Genomic DNA, 9,119 nt, shown 5'->3' on the forward strand with positions numbered 1-9,119 from the left:
TCTTCTGGGTATTTACCTAAAAAACCAGAAAACATTCATCTGCAAAGATATATGCACCCCGATGAATAATAGCAGCATTATTCATGGTGGCGAGGACATGGAAACAACTGAAGTGTCCTACGATAGATGAGTGGATAAACAGATTGTGGTACATATATACAGTAGAATACTTCCCAGATGTAAAATAAGGTGAAATACTGCCATTTAGGATAACACGGATAGATCTTGAGATAATCATGCTAGGCAAAATAAGTCAGGTAGAAAAAGTTGAGAACCATATGATTTCACTTATTTGTGAGTTATAAAACTGAAAACAGAAAACAAACATGAAAGAGATTCATGGACACATACAACGGTTTAGTTGTTACCAGAGGGAAGGTGGGGTAGTAGATAACGGTAAAGGGAGCCAAAATATGGTGACGGAAGGAAATTTAAATTTGGATGGTGAATACACAATACAATATACGTATGATGTATTATTAAATTGTACACTTTAAACCTATATGATTTTATAAACCAATGTTACCCAATAAGTTTAATAAAAAAATAATAAAAATAATAAAAGTAAAAAGTTTAATTTTATGGTATGTAAATTTTATCTCAATTTTATAAAAAAGAAGATCTACCTAAGTACACATATTATGCAAAAATTATGCAAAAATTAATTCAAAATAGATCACAGAATTAAATGAAAAACATATTTCAATAATACTTAAAAAAATACAAAGTAGAATTTCTTCTAGATCTAGGGCTAGGCAGAGAGCTCTTAGACTTGATATCAAAGAATCATTGATAATAGAACAAATTGATATTCATCAAAATACAAAATAGTGACAGTAAAAACTGGATTGCTCTTATATCATTAATGGGAATTTAAAATAGTTCTTAAAATCTTGAGAATATTTAAAATAGTACAGCCACTCTGGGAAAAGATTTCCAGTTTAAAAAAAAAAACATGAAAATATCATAGACCCAGAAATTGCACATTTGGGCATTTATCCCAGAGAAATGAAAATTTATATTCACACAAAAAACTGTATGTGAATGTTTAGAGCAGTTTTATTAATAATAGCTGAAAACTAGAAACAACCCAGATGTCTTTTAATGGGTTAATAGATAAACAAACTGACACATCTATACCATGAAATAACTTCTCAGCATTAAAAAGGAAGGAAGTATTGATGCGACAACATAAATCTCCAGAGAATTACACTGAGTGAAAAAAGCCAATTACAAATGGTTACATACTTTACAATTTTACAGTCAGTTCCACTGTTTGCAAGTTTGCAAGTTATCTCCATGTCTGCATGGGTTTTCTCTGGGCATTCCAGTTTCCTCCCACATCCCAAAGATGTGCACATGAGGTGAATTGGGGTGTCTACATTGTCCACATCTGACTGAGTGTGGGTATGGGTGTTGAGACCACTCTGTGATGGAAAGATGTCTTGTCCAGGGTGGGTGCCTACCCAGCACCCTGAGCTGCTGGGACAGACTCCAGCCACCTGCAATCTGAACTGGAATAAGTGGGTTGGAAAATAATGATCTTACTTTTTTAAAATTTTATTTTATTAGTTTCCAGTATACAGCACATTGGTTAGACATTTATATAGTTTATAAAATGATCCCTCCCAATTGCTTTTTCTCTCCTCTGGCCCTCCACCTAGCCATTACATCAATGCTAGCTACATTCCCAATGCCATGCTCCCCATCCTCGTGACCATCTATCAAATACTAATTTGTACTTCTTTAACATTTTACCCCATTTTCCAAGCCCCCCAACCCCCTCTCCTCTGGCTATCACCAGATTGTCCTCTATATTTGTGAGTCTGTTTTTGTTTAGTTGTTTTTGTTCCTTAGATTCCACATTGATCTTACTTGTTTTTATTAATCTTCCTTTCTGTATGCATAGCTCACATTTATTCCAATGTTTAATATTAGAAGCGTTTTGGGTCTTTATTTGAAAGTTTGGTGATGTTTTTGTGACCATAAATATGCTGTACGAACTTAACTCTTGTTTATATTAATTAGCCTGTGCTAAAATTGGTTTCATTTTGTATTTTTGGTTAAAGTTGCAGTTTCCAAGAAGCTATCAACAACATGAAGTGAAAACTTTCTGTACATAGGTAACGATCTGCAAGGACAACTTCTAAAATGTTAACAGAGGTTATTTCTGGATGGTAACATTATGAGTGATCTCAATGCTCTTTATCACTCCTTTCTGTATTTTCTATTTTTTAGACTAGGCTTACTTTTAAAATAAAAATGGACTCACCAAGATGACAGAGTAGGAGATATCAGACTCTATTCCCCCACACACAAAAAATGATTATCCAAGAACAAAAATAGCTGTAGAAGAACTCAAGAATCCACTTAAGAGCCTCCAGCAACACAGGGAGTAAAAAAGCTGAGAATGACCACACAAAAAGGGTAGGAGGAACAGTTTAATTTTGCCTGCATCATCCCATCCTCCAGTATCAAAAGAGACTACTCCAGCCCAAGAGAGTTCCCCTCGCCAAGAAAAGCAGAGCAAACGAGGTAAGCAAGCAGCTTCACCAACCTTTCAGGGCACTGCATGAAGAAACTTCTTTGGTTTCACCCCATCCAGAGACTGGTAAAGTTGAGATGTCTGAAGACAGTGAGGAACAAGAGAGAAGGGCAGGAGTTACCAGTATTAGCCACGTGGTGGGAGTGACTGGTTTCCAGAGGCCTGCTCTGTAGAGGACCCCAGTAGCCTTCACTACTGAGGACCTCAACAAAAATTACAGGCACTCCATCTTCACTGAAGACTTCATCATGGACCCTACCATACTGTTCCAGAGGACTCCAAGAGTTTTCGCCTCTGAGGAAACCAATAGCCAAGACAGCCATTGCGAAACCTCTGCATATTTCACTTCTCAGGTTTCCACCCCACAAGTTTTGACATTCACAGATGCTAGCTGCTGAGTCCCTGTTCACTCCCTCTCCAATGCCAAAGCCTGGGATCAGCACTGGAAGCCAGCCCAGGCTTTTGCAGCTGAGCACATGCAAGACGCCAGCCTAGGCCCCTGTGGCAGACCCTCCTGCTGTATACATGCCCATGGATAGCCCCTAAAGCCACACTGACAGCCAAGGCTCCCACAGCTGCTCATGGGCCTGGATCTGGCCCTGACTTTTGTCACTAGCCTGCATTGCTATGCTTGCCTGCACACAGCCATCCCCAACTCCTGTCACCAGCCTCAAATGCTGTGTACACGCCTACAGCTAACCTCCACACTTGCACAAGTGCACACTGAAAGCCAACGTGCTTGCAATTGTTTATTGGCCCAGATTTGGCCCTGACTCCCGTCACTGACCTGCACCATTGCACATGCCTGCAGCTAGCTACCTCAGCTGTGCACCTGCACACCACTGACCCCAATTCCTGTCACTAGCTTTGACTGCTGTGTGTAAGGACCTGTAGCAAATTCCTGCAGCCATACAAGTGCATGCTGACAGCCAACGCCCCTTCCCACAGATGCTAATGGGCTTGGATCTGGCCATGACATATATTACTGGCCTGCACGTGCCTGAGAGTAGAACTTTAATGTTCTCACCATTATGACAACAAAAGGTAATTATGTGAGCTGAAGGATGTGTTAACATAATTAAATGTGGAAAACGTTTCACAATATAAACGTGTATCAAGTCATCACATTGTACACCTTAAACTTACACAATGTTATGTTACTTATATCTCACTAAGCTGGAAAAAAATAATTTTGTGTACCAATGATCTAATCCAGTGCTTCTCATAGTTAATGTATAGACAGAACCACCTTGGGAATGTTGTTAAAATTCAGGTAAGCAGATTCTGATTCAGCATGTCTGAAGTAAAGGCTGAGATTCTGCATTCCTAATAAGCTCTCAGGGGAAGCTGATGCTGCTGGTCCTCAGACCACACTTGGCATGGCAAGACTCCAGCCAGCCTCCCTATCTCAGGGCTTAGATCGGACCTGTGAATTCTCTGAGATGGAAAATTGAAAACAGAATGACATCCAGAGTGCAATCACTCATCTCTGTGTCATCCAGGCAAGGAGACTGAGCAAGAAGCATTGGGCATAATATGAGTACTGGTTGAAATTGAGAAATGGTAGTAGAGAAGAGACAGGAGGATGTCAAAAGGATCATCATTGGAAATGTGAGACACAGTAAGCAGGAGAGAAGAATGGGTCTGAAGAGCAAGAGAGAATAATGAGAGGAAGAACACAGACAAGACCAATATAATCTGGCATTGCTGGTCTGTGTTCCATTGAGTGAACATGCCACCAAATACCAGCTGTGTTCCTGAGCAATGTGAAGCCCTCAAGGAAAAAAAAAATTTGATGGAAGTAAAACAAATTTGAGGAGGTGAAAGATGGTCTAATAATTGGGAAGGCATGGATTCAGTCTGAGTAGAACATACCAATTATTTTCTACTTGTTTCTATACCCACTGCTGCTATGCTATGTTTGGGAAACTTTCTCTTGGAAAGTATTTAAGCTGATAATAAAAATATTGCATACATTGGGAAAAAATAGAATTATAAAAAAATTCCAACCTACACAAAAATATATTTAATTATTTTTAGTTTACTGGAGCCAGAATAATTTCCAGTGTTTTCCTTGCCAAAGATAATTAACCATTTATTTTGTTTGTTAGTACAGAAATTTTGGGGAGGGCATAAGAATTGGTCATTTTCAGCAGTATTTTTTTTTTTTGCGAGGAGGGGTGTGGCAGTAAACTTGAGTCATCCATGAGCAGGAATTTCTACTGCTAGACTTTGGTGTCCAGAAGTAAATGAGCATTTTCATCAAGATCTCTTACAAGCAACATTGAAAGTCAGGGCATTTCACCTATATACTATATTCCCTGCTTGTAAAAAGTATGCTGAGGCAAACTGTTAAGTGAAGTACTTTGGAGCCACCACAGTCATTAGGTGCTAATGAATCAGTGTTTCTGGTCCAGTGATATGACAAAAAAAAAAAAAGAAAGAAAAATGAAAAACAGTATTTTTTTTTAATCTACTAATTAAATTAGAGGAAAAAACCCTTTTATTTATCAACTTTAAAAATATTTAACATTGGTTCTATTTATGAGAAACTGCATGTTGTTTCAGAGGCAATTTATCTTGAAAGTTGAGAAATAAATTTGACTTCGGCCAACCCACATATATTGTTGCCAAAAAATGAAAAGTTTTACAAAAAAGTTAACCCAAGGCTAAAATCTATGTCCTGCTTTACTTTAAATAATCATTTTCCCAGTAGTAATATATATATTCTGGTAGCATCCTTATTATTTCTGTCTCTCCTTTGGGGAACAGATTTCATGTTGTTTCATTTTGGTGAAAAATAAATGTAAATGAATCATGAAGATTCTTTAAATAAATCTTAAACCTTATTAAAATAGTTAAGTCATTTGTGTTTCCCTCCTACTGGGGCAATAAAAATTTCACTTAGTCAAGTTATTTTTGCTTTTCCTACCAGTTGCTACACTGCTTAAACCTGAAGAAAATTTCAGAGCATTAACCTCTAAGAGTTTTAGATACTATGTGACCTTCTGTGGGAAAGCTGGATTTGTCATTGTCTTATATGATGTCTTTAATCTTATTCTACATAATAATGTACCAAATGTTTGGCAGGAAAAAGATGAATGATGAAATAATCAGTAGAATGACCATCCTCCTATTAAAGTAACTAAAACTTACATTTTTTTCTTAATTTATGATTGTGGACTTTTTTCTTACTCTACCTGTCTGCACTTACCCTGAAGTGCATTCTTCTCACAAAATGCCCATTTTTATCAACTAACTGAAAAAATTATTAAGGATTTGGTACTTCTTAGTATTTTCAAGAATTTTCAACCATACTGAGTTGAGGACAGCCATAAAAGGGATTCTTTTGGGATAGATGTTTATGTTCAACTCATTGTAACCAAGAAAACAAACAAGCTTCCAATCTATGTCTGTGTAATGATTGGGGTTATGAAAAACAGTGCCTGCTTAGTGCCGTTTCCAGAGGATATTTGTTCCCCTAGGGTAAATAAACTTTTAATAGTTCCCACAGAGGTGTTCTTTTTTTTTTTTTCAAGTTTCAGACGTTTATTAATCAATGTAAACCTCAACATGATTTTGTGCATTTGAAGGGGAAATATTTCCTGGTTAAGCGGAAAATTGTGCAGATGGCTTCTGCAAGACGTTCATTCTAAGCAGCTTTTTAATGAAACATTTCATTTAGAAGTCTGGACTTTCTTTCTTCAGTTTGCTATAATCTACATTCACTGAATAGAACTTGTATTGCTCATTGGAATTCCATTTGTTCCAGGGTTCTGGGTTATTCTTTCTGTCCCAAGAGACATCTGGATTGAATAATGCCAGGCGCAAGATATACAGCGCTGCCCTAGTTCCTTCAGCTCCAATAAATATGAAGAGAGGGTTCAAGATTGGATGCTTCTTGGTCTGACTGAGGATCTGGAAGGGCATGGTTGTGGCAGAGGTCTCGGGTCCGGAAGCAGAGAAAAACAAAACTGCAAGGCACAGAACTAGGTAGTCTCTCAAAGTGTTAATTCTTTTAATTAATGTTTCTCATGCAGACAATAAAGCCACTTTGAAAGTTTGAAGTTGGATTCTACTCTGTTAATACACTGTATCTAGCTTAAGGACTGAGAAAATCTGTGAAGTTAAATTGGAAAATTACTAGTATAATCTTGGTTTTGTAAGAAAAGTATTAGTCTAACACTGCCTTTTGATGTTTAGCTAGAAACTATAAATGAATGTGTTAAGGAAAGTGGTCTCCTGCTATCTTTAAGAATAGTAATTGAATTGGATCAGAATAGTATGAAAATAACTGGAATGGTATTTGAAAATAAAGGCATCCACAAGAAACCATGCTTTCCCTGGTGTGCATCTCCCCCAGGCTGACAAATGCCGTAGTGATGGATTCTAAGGAGACAACGCCTCCAGCGTTCACACACTGAGATGAGTTCATTTGCCCAAACACATACATCTCAATCTGTTCTCTGCCAAAAAACTACAAGTATAAAGGAAAATCTGACTAACTTGGCTGATTTTGGTCCTAACGTGTCCTTGAAAGTCATGAATTTGTTTAACTTTAGCACGAATTTATGTATTTTAAAACTGCTATGAGTTTCATCTTCTCATCACTCAATACAACAGAGTGTATATTCTTGTCCATAATGCAAGAGGTGTATATGACAAGATAAACAATAGGGCCAGGTAGCATACCTTACATGACAAATGAGCAATACTAATTTAGGAATCTATATTTCTTTTGAAACTTATTCTGAAACTGGAAACTTTCTGTCCCTGCAGAAGTTATTCCAGGATATTTTCATAGTTCTTGGCCCTATAGGTTCTCTATTGGTTCTAAATGCCATTTACAGTACAGAAATGATGTCAATTTCTTTCCTAACACATCACTCTATTCTGTGAAGACCAAGTGCTCCTAATGCTTCTCCTTCAATGCTGTCTTTGACGGGTGACTCAAGTCTTTGAACTACTGAGAATTATCTAATTTCTGCATACACAGGTGACTCAAAATCCCTGACTCATGGTAAATAGCATCCCATTTATAGTCTGACTTGTTATTGATAACATGACCTTTACTTTTTGAATGCTCTAAGAACAACTTCAGTAATACAAACCTAGAGTTTTAAATAATTTTATATATAACGATAACCTGTATTTATAGTAATATTAAAATAATTCAAAAAAACAAAAAGTAGTTTTCTGTAGTTTTAGGAGAAATTGCCAATTTTAGCATTAGAAAATATTTATAAGAAATAATAGAAATATTAGTATTTTGGTATAAAATTCTAAAAAAGTCCACTATGAGATATTTAGAAGTATACGTAGATTTACATTTTTGATTTGAGACAGAAGATGGGTGAGTGAAGATAGGTGGGAGCCAAGCAGCACAGAGAACATGCTTGTTATTCATTATGGCTCGGGGGAAAAATTACTGAAGGATCTGGGATACAGCCAGAAGAAATACCAAATATTCTTTGTGATGAGGATCTCGTGATGCATGGGAACTCATATTCTTGGGATTGTTCTGGTAAAACACAGAATAAAATTTCAACAACATCAAAGAAGATCACCACTTAGCAGAGATTTGTGGTTAAGTGGCATCTTTCTTAGAAGTAACTTACTAATCTTTATTGATAAATATATAATTTAGTTATTTCCCCACCCCCTGCTGCTTTTCTTTTGATTACGACTACATAATTTCTTAGCTATGCCAGAGAGACAGTTCCTTTTTTTAGACAGCTTTACTGAGGTATAATTGATATACAAAGAACTGAACATATTTAATATGTACAATTTGATGAGTTTAGACATATGCAAGCACCCCTGATACCATCACCACAATCAAAGTAATGGATATGCCTCCCAGAGTATCTTTGTGCCCCCTTGTTTTTTTGTGTGTGTTTTGTTTTTGTTTCTGTGATTAGAACACTTAACATGAGGTCCACTCTCTTAAATTTTGAAGTGAACAATACTATATTAACTATAAGCGCTATGTTACATGGGAGATTCCTAGAACTTATTCATCTTGCATAACAGAACTTTATACCCATTTAATAACAACTCCCATTTCTCTCACCCTCCAGCTGCTGGCAACCACTATTGTATTATCTGCTTCTATGAATTTGATTATTTTACATGCCTCATGTAAGTGGAATCATGCAGCATTTTTTTTTTCTGTGACTGACTTATTCACTTAGCATAATGTGCTCCAGGTCTATCTATATTGTCACATATGGCAGATTTTCTTTCATTTCTAAGGATGAATAATATTACATTGTGTGAATATATCACATTTTCCTTATGTACTCACTCATCAATGGACATTTAGTTTTCTTCCATATCCTGACTGTTATGAATAGTGCTGCAAAGAACATGGGAGTGTAAATATATCTTCAAGTTCCTGATTTCAGTTCTTTTGGATGTATACCCAGAAGTGGAATTGCTAGATCATATGGTGGTTCTATTTTTAAGTTTTTGAGGAATCTCCATACTGTTTTCCATAGCTTCTGCACCATTTTACATTCCCACCAACAGTGTACAAGGGTTACAATTTCTCCACAACCCTGCCACCCTAAAA

At 36.7% G+C, this 9,119-nt stretch overlaps 1 pseudogene across 1 annotated transcript; it reads right to left on the bottom strand.

The window, feature by feature from the left end:
* Window positions 1-5,016: 5,016 nt before the first annotated feature.
* On the bottom strand, window positions 5,017-6,572 carry LOC111734373 (annotated as a pseudogene). Its single transcript, XR_002778423.1, has one exon. The product of XR_002778423.1 is annotated as a cytochrome c oxidase subunit NDUFA4 pseudogene (transcript).
* Window positions 6,573-9,119: the final 2,547 nt, after the last annotated feature.

The sequence above is a fragment of the Pteropus vampyrus genome, unplaced genomic scaffold, assembly GCF_000151845.1.
Source record: "Pteropus vampyrus isolate Shadow unplaced genomic scaffold, Pvam_2.0 Scaffold1022, whole genome shotgun sequence".
Classification (NCBI taxonomy): domain Eukaryota; kingdom Metazoa; phylum Chordata; class Mammalia; order Chiroptera; family Pteropodidae; genus Pteropus; species Pteropus vampyrus.